General features: G+C 45.2%; 1 protein-coding gene and 1 pseudogene across 4 annotated transcripts in view; one reads left to right on the top strand and one right to left on the bottom strand.

Moving 5' to 3' along the window:
• The window catches only part of RAD51AP2 (RAD51 associated protein 2), a 286,503-nt gene that overhangs the window by 251,187 nt on the left and 22,700 nt on the right, over positions 1 to 12,616 (bottom strand). The gene's annotated exons all lie outside the window — the stretch shown is intronic.
• LOC134913024 (5S ribosomal RNA) lies at positions 5,866 to 5,984 on the top strand (annotated as a pseudogene).

Genomic DNA, 12,616 nt, shown 5'->3' with positions numbered 1-12,616 from the left:
TGCCATCAACGTCATCTGCCAAGGCCGATGCCCAATGTCATAGTAGAGAGCATGTAAAATTCAGTAAAATGACCAAAAATTAAAATTAAAAGCGTCTGATGAGAAGCGTAAACTTGCCAATATGCCATTTACGACACTGAGTGGCAAGGAATGGCTGAGGCCCTGTCCTATGTTCATGGCTAGTGGTTCAGCTTCACATGAGGATGGAAGCACTCATCCTCCCGCTAGAAAAATGAAAAGACTTAAGCTGGCAAAAGCACAGCAAAGAACTGTACGTTCTTCTAAATCACAAATCCCCAAGGAGAGTCCAATTGTGTCGGTTGCGATGCCTGACCTTCCCAACACTGGACGGGAAGAGGTGGCGCCTTCCACCATTTACACGCCCCCTGCAAGTGCTGCAAGGAGCACCCGCAGTCCAGTTCCTGTTAGTCAAATTGAAGATGTCACTGTTGAAGTACACCAGGATGAGGATATGGGTGTTGCTAGCGCTGAGGAGGAAATTGACAAGGAGGATTCTGATGGTGAGGTGGTTTGTTTAAGTCAGGCACCCGGGGAGACACCTGTTGTCCGTGGGACGAATATGGCCATTGACATGCCTGGTCAAATTACAAAAAAAATCACCTCGTCGGTGTGGAATTATTTTAACAGAAATGCGGACAACTGGTGTCAAGCCGTGTGTTGCCTTTGTCAAACTGTAATAAGTAGGGGTAAGGACGTTAACCACCTAGGAACATCCTCCCTTATACGTCACCTGGAGTGCATTCATCAGAAGTCATTGACAAGTTCAAAAACTTTGGGTGACAGCGGAAGCAGTCCACTGACAACTAAATCCCTTCCTCTTGTAACCAAGCTCCTGCAAACCAGACCACCAACTCCCTCAGTGTCAATTTCCTCCTTAGACTGGAAAGCCAATAGTCCTGCAGGCCATGTCACTGTCAAGTCTGACGAGTCCTCTCCTGCCTGGGATTCCTCCGGTGCATCCTTGAGTGTAACGCCTACTGCTGCTGGCGCTGCTGTTGTTGCTGCTGGGAGTCGATCATCATCCCAGAGGGGAAGTCGGAAGACCACTTGTACTACTTCTAGTAAACAAGTGACTGTCCAACAGTCCTTTGCGAGGAAGATGAAATATCACAGCAGTCATCCTGCTGCAAAGCGGATAACTCAGGCCTTGGCAGCCTGGGTGGTGTTAAACGTGTTTCCGGTATCCACCGTTAATTCACAGGGTACTAGAGAATTGATTGAGGTACTGTGTCCCCGGTACCAAATACCATCTAGGTTCCATTTCTCTAGGCAGGCGATACCGAGAATGTACACAGACGTCAGAAAAAGAGTCACCAGTGTCCTAAAAAATGCAGTTGAACCCAATGTCCACTTAACCACGGACATGTGGACAAGTGGAGCAGGGCAGACTCAGGACTATATGACTGTGACAGCCCACTGGGTAGATGTATTGCCTCCCGCAGCAAGAACAGCAGCGGCGGCACCAGTAGCAGCATATCACAAACGCCAACTCGTTCCTAGGCAGGCTACGTTTTGTGTCACCGCTTTCCATAAGAGGCATACAGCTGACAACCTCTTACGGAAACTGAGGAACATCATTGCAGAATGGCTTACCCCAATTGGACTCTCCTGGGGATTTGTGACATCGGACAACGCCACCAATATTGTGCGTGCATTACATGTGGGCAAAGTCCAGCACGTCCCATGTTTTGCACATACATTGAATTTGGTGGTGCAGAATTATTTAAAAAACGACAGGGGCGTGCAAGAGATGCTGTCGGTGGCCCGAAGAATTGCGGGCCACTTTCGGCATTCAGCCACCGCGTGCCGAAGACTGGAGCACCAGTAAACACTCCTGAACCTGCCCCGCCATCATCTGAAGCAAGAGGTGGTAACGAGGTGGAATTCAACCCTCTATATGCTTCAGAGGATGGAGGAGCAGCAAAAGGCCATTCAAGCCTATACATCTACCTACGATATAGGCAAAGGAGGGGGAATGCACCTGACTCAAGCGCAGTGGAGAATGATTTCAACGTTGTGCAAGGTTCTGCAACCCTTTGAACTTGCCACACGTGAAGTCAGTTCAGACACTGCCAGCCTGAGTCAGGTCATTCCCCTCATCAGGCTTTTTCAGAAGAAGCTGGAGAGATTGAAGGAGGAGCTAAAACAGAGCGATTCCGCTAGGCATGTGGGACTTGTGGATGGAGCCCTTAATTCGCTTAACCAGGATTCACGGGTGGTCAATCTGTTGAAATCAGAGCACTACATTTTGGCCACCGTGCTCGATCCTAGATTTAAAACCTACGTTGTATCTCTCTTTCCGGCAGACACAAGTCTGCAGAGGTTCAAAGACCTGCTGGTGAGAAAATTGTCAAGTCAAGCGGAATGTGACCCGTCAACAGCTCCTCCTTCACATTCTCCCGCAATTGGGGCTGCGAGGAAAAGGCTAAGAATTCCGAGCCCACCCGCTGGCGGTGATGCAGGGCAGTCTGGAGTGAGTGCTGACATCTGGTCCGGACTGAAGGACCTGCCAACGATTACTGACATGTCGTCTACTGTCACTGCATATGATTCTGTCACCATTGAAAGAATGGTGGAGGATTATATGAGTGACAGCATCCAAGTAGGCATGTCAGACAGTCCGTACGTATACTGGCAGGAAAAAGAGGCAATTTGGAGGCCCTTGCAGAAACTGCCTTTATTTTACCTAAGTTTCCCCCCCTCCAGTGTGTACTCCGAAAGAGTGTTTAGTGCAGCCGCTCACCTTGTCAGCAATCGGCGTACGAGGTTACTTCCAGAAAATGTGGAGAAGATGATGTTCATCAAAATGAATTATAATCAATTCCTCCGTGGAGACATTCACCAGCAATTGCCTCCAGAAAGTACACAGGGACCTGAGATGGTGGATTCCAGTGGGGACGAATTAATAATCTGTGAGGAGGGGAATGTACACAGTGAAAGGGGTGAGGAATTGGAGGATGAGGAGGAGGTGGACATCTTGCCTCTGTAGAGCCAGTTTGTGCAAGGAGAGATTGATTGCTTCTTTTTTGGTGGGGGCCCAAACCAACCAGTCATTTCAGTCACAGTCGTGTCGCAGACCCTGTCGCTGAAATGATGGGTTTGTTAAAGGTTGCATGTCCTGTTTATACAACATAAGGGTGGGTGGGAGGGCCCAAGGACAATTCCATCTTGCACCTCTTTTTTCTTTAATTTATCTTTGCATCATGTGCTGTTTGGGGACTATTTTTTGAAGTGCCACCGCAGTGCCACTCCTAGATGGGCCAGGTGTTTGTGTCGGCCACTTGGGTCGCTTAGCTTAGCCATCCAGCGACCTTGGTGCACCTCTTTTTTTCTTTGCATCATGTGCTGTTTGGGGACTATTTTTTGAAGTGCCATCCTGTCTGACACTGCAGTGCCACTCCTAGATGGGCCAGGTGTTTGTGTCGGCCACTTGGGTCGCTTAGCTTAGCCATCCAGCGACCTTGGTGCACCTCTTTTTTTCTTTCCATCATGTGCTGTTTGGGGACTATTTTTTAAATCTGCCATCCTGTCTGACACTGCAGTGCCACTCCTAGATGGGCCAAGTGTTTGTGTCGGCCACTTGTGTCGCTTAGCTTAGTCATCCAGCGACCTCGGTGCAAATTTTAGGACTAAAAATAATATTGTGAGGTGTTCAGAATAGACTGTAAATTAGTGGAAATTATGGTTATTGAGGTTAATAAAACTATGGGATCAAAATGACCCCCAAATTCTATGATTTAAGCTGTTTTTGAGGGTTTTTTGTAAAAAAACACCCAAATCCAAAACACACCCGAATCCGACAAAAACTTTTCAGGGAGGTTTTGCCAAAATGCGTCCGAATCGAAAACATGGCCGCGGAACCGAATCCAAAACCAAAACACAAAACCCGAAAAATTTCCGTTGCACATCACTACTAATTACCCTATTGACTTTTTTACTCTGACTTTTTTACTCTGTCGACCTTATGCATGTCGACCATGATTTGTTGACCTTAATGACTGTAGACCTTTTGTTTGTAGATCTAATGATCCATCCAACTCTTAAATAGGCCACCATAAGTACCTGCCCGCAGTCATTCCAGATTGGCCTGAATGCTGCAACATCAGTTTCAGTTTTCCCTAACTTCAGAAATTAATCCTAGGCTCCCTGTAATGTTTTGTCATCAATTTGTAGACCCTGCTCTGGAATATTTGCTCCTCGGTTCTGCTTTTCTCTGAGGTTATAGAAAGTAACCAATAGAGCATTTATAGAAACCAATTCACTTTAAAAAAAAAAAAAAAGTCCACCTGCCAGTATTAGATTTACTTATTATATTACTGTATATTGTTTTCATGTGCTGTTTTAATAATTTATTGTCACTTGGAGATACAGTATAATTATAATAAGTACAGGTTTGTAATTTATTTCTGTTCCAAATTGCCATATAAATTTCCACTTTTTCAGACATTAAAATCAATGACAAAATGCTCTATTAACCACTTAACTGATGATTATTATTTTTTTTTCAAAAAGCGGTCAGAAATTGTCAGGGTTTTGTTTTTTTGTTTTGTTAAATGAGTGAATTAGGTGTAAAACGTGTATATAACCTTATCCAAAATGATTTTAGTAAAAAAAAATATATATATATTTTTTTTTTTATGTTTGTAAAAAAAATAATAATTTTGTTTTCAAACATTGGAACATCGGTTGGCACCATCTGAAACATCGGGAATATTGAGACCATCGCGACTTTCATTTTGACATCCGGGACAGCCACCAGGTACATAGGGGGGGTTACTACACTACCCCGGCGGCTGCTATTGTCTGCAGCCACAGGTGGGGGGTCCAGCCGTACTGACCTATCAGCAGTGATCGGCAGCATGGCAACACTGTGGAGAGGGTGCAGGGAGGCAGGGGGACCTTCCGGTCCCTCTGAAAGCAGCAGCAGAGGCAAGTTTCTCTTCCCTGCCGCTTCACACACTGTCTGACTGGTCGCATCTGATGCTATCATGCCAGGCAAGTGGTTAAGCAAATTAATATGTTGTCAGGGTTTGCAATAAAATCTATCTATATAGTTTGGCATTTTTATTCAACATTCATCATATTGACAAACATGATGTCGACAGTGATGAAATGTTGACATGATTAGAATGTAGACAAAACGTCCCTGATGGTCTAGTGGTGACCTATCTGGTAAGGCAAATACAGCAACTCCATCAGTGTCTTCCAGGTCCAGGGTGAAGGCAGGATGACTTCTGGAGGATCCTGCACTGCTACCGACTGTAAGTATAACTAGTCCTATCCCACAACCCTAGCGCCTAACCCTAATTTTCTTCTACCACAGCCTAACCCTTGGTTGCAGATCTATGCAGAATGTCGGCATTTCACAAGTCAGTATTTCAGATGTCGACATTGTGACCTGGTGATCAAGCTTACAACTGGCGAAACGCGCGTCCAGCCTGTATCTAGTCCACATGTGGACCGTCCCATAGCCCACGTCCTGGTAAGACCATGTATTTTTTCCAATTTGCATATTTCCATGTGATTACACTGGAATTTCTCTTTGTTAGCCACACATATTACTAAGTAGCACTTATGGGGATTGCATTCATTGCTCTTTACAAATGCGATATTAAAGGACACTGCTCCTTTAGGACTCCCTACTTGCATTCCACATTGCATATCTATTGCATTATTATTTGGACTGTAGGCTAGTAGAGTTTCACCTTGTAAAATCCCCTTACCAGCATATTGCTTCACTGCAAACTCACTGTGCAGAGGGTTCTGACCATTCCAGGCGAACAGTACAGTTTCCTCATACCTGGCATGGCATTTTCCCCATTCGTGTGTGTAGGGAGAACATCTGCCTACAGTCATACCACATTGGTTATGGCCGATCCCGTTCAATCTTGGAAGCAATACAATGTTGGGCTCTGTTAGTACTTGGATGGGAGACCAACTAGGAATACAGGGTACTGTAGTGTAAGGGCCCCACTGCACGGCATCATCACCAGCCAGTTATTGGGTAACGTCTAACACAGTACATAACTCTGTGCCACCCTCCCTCACAACAAGTTCTTCTACCTTGCCCAATCTCATTGAATACTCTAAATTATCCCCAGTGCTATGCACACACTACCGCCCCAAAACCACACTTCAATATACATGCTCTATACCTTATCTACCTCTAAATCTTACCCTTACTTGAACTCTCATCACGGAGGGATACCAGTCTACCCTGCACTGGTTTCCTCCAACAGGGGTCACTGTGGTACACCATAGGGAAAACAGGTTCAACAGTCTTTTTCTTTCTTCATCCAGAAAACCCATTCCCAATCTTTGGTGCTCTCAACCAGCCGTTCACTTCCACAGGTACACAGCTGGGTAGCTGGGTAGCAGAAACCAAACGGAATACAGTGTCTAGGTCGACACACATTAGGTCGACACCTATTGTTATGGGAGAGACTAAGGCATCCTCTGAGAGTGTACAGGCTTATGCTGCAGACAGGGTTAATCCTTCACATCTTTCTGAACACACAGCACAGCTTCACAGGTGGGCCACATGGGTGTGATCGTTCAGCTAGTCAGTGCTTAGGAGTAGGCATAAGTAACTGATCTTGTGTTGGGGGCGAGGTGATGACGCCAAGTTAGTTGGCTGGTGACTAGAGAGGTGACAACAGTGTGTAGCCAGGGTCGCGGGAATACTTTAGTTATTGTGTGATAGCTGGAACCAGAGGCTTATGCTGACAGTAACATCCTGACATCTCAATAAACGACAGTGCGCTGGTAAGCAAAATCCGTGTGTAGGTATCATTTATTAGTTTGATCGCCACTATATACTGTATGTATATATACAGACACTCTTAGTGCAGAAAGAGGCTCATTGGATCCATGATTTAAACACTGTGCAACCACATGGTTTGAATGATGGATTCTCTTTAACATGTTTTTGATAAACTTACTGAAGTATTTGCTATTTATGTTTAACAGCTGTGTCACAAAGTGGTTATATAGATAATAGCAAGTAATGCACTATTTACTGTGTATCTTTTCCCAGCGCCCACTGGCAATATATGTTTTCTGGACGTTTTCATGTAGCGCAGTATACTGTGTATGTGTTGCTTAGCAACAATAAACCTGACGACTGACGTCATTTCACTTGCGTCTGGCTGTGGAATGGGGTCGTCAACAGAAGTGCGGGGACAGCAGCACGTTATGGTCTTTGGGGCTATCACTGTTATATAAGGTGAGATTATATGTTATGCTCTTTGTTCATGGCAAAAAAATCCATTACATTTAAATGTTGAACTGATTTTTTGAAGATGGGGAAGCTCTATTCATTACATGATTACACTGTGAGTGTCGCCCAGTACTATTCTTCTGGAAAAATAGATTCAGGAACTATGGGTCTGGTGGCGGAGCTATTAAAAAAATGTTATAGATAGATACAATTATGGATGGACGGACTGCCTGCCGACTGCCGACACAGAGGTAGCCACAGCCGTGAACTACCGCACTGTACACTGGTTGATAAAGAGATAGTAGTATACTCGTAACAACTAGTATGACACTATGACGACGGTATAAAGAATGGAAAAAAAACCACGGTTAGGTGGTATATATTATAATAATAATACAATTATGGATGGACGGACTGCCTGCCGACTGCCGACACAGAGGTAGCCACAGCCGTGAACTACCGCACTGTACACTGGTTGATAAAGAGATAGTAGTATACTCGTAACAACTAGTATGACACTATGACGGTATAAAGAAAGAAAAAAAAATACCACGGTTAGGTGGTATATATTGTAATACAATTATGGATGGACGGACTGCCTGCCGAGTTCCGACTGCCGACACAGAGGTAGCCACAGCCGTGAACTACCGCACTGTACTGTGTCTGCTGCTAATATAGACTGGTTGATAAAGAGATAGTATACAATACATACAACAATGAATATACTACTATACTGGTGGTCAGGCACTGGTCACCACTAGTCACACTGGCAGTGGCACTCCTGCAGCAAAAGTGTGCACTGTTTAATTTTAAATTAATATAATATTATGTACTCCTGGGGGCTCCTGCTATAACAACCTGCAGTGCTCCCCAGTCTCCCCCACAATTATTATAAGCTTTGCCTTTTATACATTGATGTGCAGCACACTGGGCTGAGCTGAGTGCACACAGACTGAGTCACACTGTGTGACTGGCTGCTGCTGTGTATCGTTTTTTTTCAGGCAGAGAACGGATATAGCAGAGAACGGATATATATTAAAATAAATAAAAGTTAACTAACAACAACTGCACTGGTCACTGTGGTAAACTCTGTCTGACTCTGCACAATCTCTCTCTCTCTTCTAATCTAATTTCTAATGGAGAGGACGCCAGCCACGTCCTCTCCCTATCAATCTCAATGCACGTGTGAAAATGGCGGCGACGCGCGGCTCCTTATATAGAATCCGAGTCTCGCGAGAATCCGACAGCGTCATGATGACGTTCGGGCGCGCTCGGGTTAACCGAGCAAGGCGGGAGGATCCGAGTCTGCTCGGACCCGTGAAAAAAACATGAAGTTCGTGCGGGTTCGGTTTCAGAGAAACCGAACCCGCTCATCTCTAACGCGTACTGCTAGATGTGAACATATAATATACCTTTAATGATAAAGATAGAACGGCAGTGGCATCTTTTACTTATAATCTAGTATTGCAGCATATTCAGTATTTGGACACCACATGCAGACTTGGTTGTAGATACCTGCAGTGGGATGGATACTGCTGTATATATAGTAGATGTAACAAAATATGAGTCCCAGCCTGCCATCATATTTAGAAGAACAGTGTAGTGATATGTTCACCGCTGCAGCTGTTGTTGTCAAGGACCTATCTATATTGGTATAGGTTTTAGTATTGTTTAGTGATTTGTGATAATATGTTTTTGTTTATATTATGCACTGTTTATATTGTGCACTGTATGTTTTTCCCTTGAGCCACACGTCACGGCCAGTGGGCAGTCTTAACTGACTGGTTGCCGGGTAACAGGAGCACTGATGTGTGTTAGAGATGAGCGGGTTCGGTTCCTCGGAATCCGAAACCCCCCCGAACTTCAGCCTTTTTACACGGGTCCGAGGCAGACTCGGATCTTCCCGCCTTGCTCGGCTAACCCGAGCGCGCCCGAACGTCATCATCCCGCTGTCGGATTCTCGCGAGGCTCGTATTCTATCGCGAGACTCGGATTCTATATAAGGAGCCGCGCGTCGCCGCCATTTTCACACGTGCATTGAGATTGATAGGGAGAGGACGTGGCTGGCGTCCTCTCCGTTTAGATAGAGAGTGAGACACTTGATTTACTAGTAATTTAATTTTAGTAATTTTGGGGAGCATTAGGAGTACTCAGAGAGTGCAGAGTTTTGCTGATAGTTATACTAGTGACCACCAGTTTTATTTATTATTTAAAATCCGTTCTCTGCCTGAAAAAAAACGATACACAGTCACATACCATATCTGTGCTCAGCCTCAGTGTGCTGCATGATAATATCATCTATGTATATCTGACTGTGCTGAGTGCTCACTGCTCACACAGATTAATTGTGGGGGAGACTGGGGAGCAGTTATAGCAGGAGTACATAACAGTGCACACTTTTGCTGCCAGTGTGACTGACCAGTGACCACCAGTATATTGTCTGCCTGAAAAAGTTAAACACTCGTGTGGTGTTTTTTTTTTTATTCTATAAACGCATTCTGCTGACAGACAGTGTCCAGCAGGTCCGTCATTCATTATATTATAATATATACCTGCAGTAGTGATATATATATATATTTTATATCATTATCATCCAGTCTATACTAGCAGACGCAGTACGGTAGTCCACGGCTGTAGCTACCTCTGTGTCGGCAGTGCTCGTCCATAATTGTATACCTACCTGTGGTGGGGGTTTTTTTTTTCTATCTTCTTCATACTAGTAGTTTAGGAGTCTGCTGCTGACAGTGTCCAGCAGGTCCGTCATTATATAATATATACCTGTCCTGCAGTAGTGATATATATATATTTTTTATATCATTATCATCCAGTCTATACTAGCAGACGCAGTAAGGTAGTCCACGGCTGTAGCTACCTCTGTGTCGGCAGTGCTCGTCCATAATTGTATACCTACCTGTGGTGGTTTTTTTTTTCTATCTTCTTCATACTAGTAGTTTAGGAGTCTGCTGCTGACAGTGTCCAGCAGGTCCGTCATTATATAATATATACCTGTCCTGCAGTAGTGATATATATATATTTTTTATATCATTATCATCCAGTCTATACTAGCAGACGCAGTACGGTAGTCCACGGCTGTAGCTACCTCTGTGTCGGCAGTGCTCGTCCATAATTGTATACCTACCTGTGGTGGTTTTTTTATTTTTCTATCTTCTTCATACTAGTAGTTTAGGAGTCTGCTGCTGACAGTGTCCAGCAGGTCCGTCATTATATAATATATACCTGTCCTGCAGTAGTGATATATATATATTTTATATCATTATCATCCAGTCTATACTAGCAGACGCAGTACGGTAGTCCACGGCTGTAGCTACCTCTGTGTCGGCAGTCACTCGTCATCCATAAGTATACTAGTATCCATCCATCTCCATTGTTTACCTGAGGTGCCTTTTAGTTGTGCCTATTAAAATATGGAGAACAAAAATGTTGAGGTTCCAAAAATAGGGAAAGATCAAGATCGACTTCCACCTCGTGCTGAAGCTGCTGCCACTAGTCATGGCCGAGACGATGAAATGCCATCAACGTCGTCTGCTAAGGCCGATGCCCAATGTCATAGTACAGAGCATGTAAAATCCAAAACACCAAATATCAGTAAAAAAAGGACTCAAAAATCTAAAATAAAATCGTTGGAGAAGCGTAAACTTGCCAATATGCCATTTACCACACGGAGTGGCAAGGAACGGCTGAGGCCCTGGCCTATGTTCATGGCTAGTGGTTCAGCTTCACATGAGGATGGAAGCACTCAGCCTCTCGCTAGAAAAATGAAAAGACTTAAGCTGGCAAAAGCACAGCAAAGAACTGTGCGTTCTTCGAAATCACAAATCCACAAGGAGAGTCCAATTGTGTCGGTTGCGATGCCTGACCTTCCCAACACTGGACGTGAAGAGCATGCGCCTTCCACCATTTGCACGCCCCCTGCAAGTGCTGGAAGGAGCACCCGCAGTCCAGTTCCTGATAGTCAGATTGAAGATGTCAGTGTTGAAGTACACCAGGATGAGGAGGATATGGGTGTTGCTGGCGCTGGGGAGGAAATTGACCAGGAGGATTCTGATGGTGAGGTGGTTTGTTTAAGTCAGGCACCCGGGGAGACACCTGTTGTCCGTGGGAGGAATATGGCCATTGACATGCCTGGTGAAAATACCAAAAAAATCAGCTCTTCGGTGTGGAAGTATTTCAACAGAAATGCGGACAACATTTGTCAAGCCGTGTGTTGCCTTTGTCAAGCTGTAATAAGTAGGGGTAAGGACGTTAACCACCTCGGAACATCCTCCCTTATACGTCACCTGCAGCGCATTCATCATAAGTCAGTGACAAGTTCAAAAACTTTGGGCGACAGCGGAAGCAGTCCACTGACCAGTAAATCCCTTCCTCTTGTAACCAAGCTCACGCAAACCACCCCAGCAACTCCCTCAGTGTCAATTTCCTCCTTCCCCAGGAATGCCAATAGTCCTGCAGGCCATGTCACTGGCAATTCTGACGAGTCCTCTCCTGCCTGGGATTCCTCCGATGCATCCTTGCGTGTAACGCCTACTGCTGCTGGCGCTGCTGTTGTTGCTGCTGGGAGTCGATGGTCATCCCAGAGGGGAAGTCGTAAGACCACTTTTACTACTTCCACCAAGCAATTGTCCAACAGTCCTTTGCGAGGAAGATGAAATATCACAGCAGTCATCCTGCTGCAAAGCGGATAACTGAGGCCTTGGCATCCTGGGCGGTGAGAACCGTGGTTCCGGTATCCATCATTACTGCAGAGCCAACTATAGACTTGTTTGAGGTACTGTGTCCACGGTACCAAATACCATCTAGGTTCCATTTCTCTAGGCAGGCGATACCGAAAATGTACACAGACCTCAGAAAAAGACTCACCACTGTCCTAAAAAATGCAGTTGTACCCAATGTCCACTTAACCACGGACATGTGGACAAGTGGAGCAGGGCAGACTGAGGACTATATGACTGTGACAGCCCACTGGGTAGATGTATGGACTCCCGCCGCAAGAACAGCAGCGGCGGCACCAGTAGCAGCATCTCGCAAACGCCAACTCTTTCCTAGGCAGGCTACGCTTTGTATCACCGCTTTCCAGAATACGCACACAGCTAAAAACCTCTTACGGCAACTGAGGAAGATCATCGCAGAATGGCTTACCCCAATTGGACTCTCCTGTGGATTTGTGGCATCGGACAACGCCAGCAATATTGTGTGTGCATTAAATATGGGCAAATTCCAGCACGTCCCATGTTTTGCACATACCTTGAATTTGGTGGTGCAGAATTTTTTAAAAAACGACAGGGGCGTGCAAGAGATGCTGTCGGTGGCCAGAAGAATTGCGGGACACTTTCGGCGTACAGGCACCACGTACAGAAG

The sequence above is a fragment of the Pseudophryne corroboree genome, chromosome 4 (genome assembly GCF_028390025.1).
Source record: "Pseudophryne corroboree isolate aPseCor3 chromosome 4, aPseCor3.hap2, whole genome shotgun sequence".
Classification (NCBI taxonomy): Eukaryota; Metazoa; Chordata; class Amphibia; order Anura; family Myobatrachidae; genus Pseudophryne; species Pseudophryne corroboree.
Note: the sequence above shows the minus strand (reverse complement) of the source record. Positions and strands in the feature narration are given on the sequence as shown.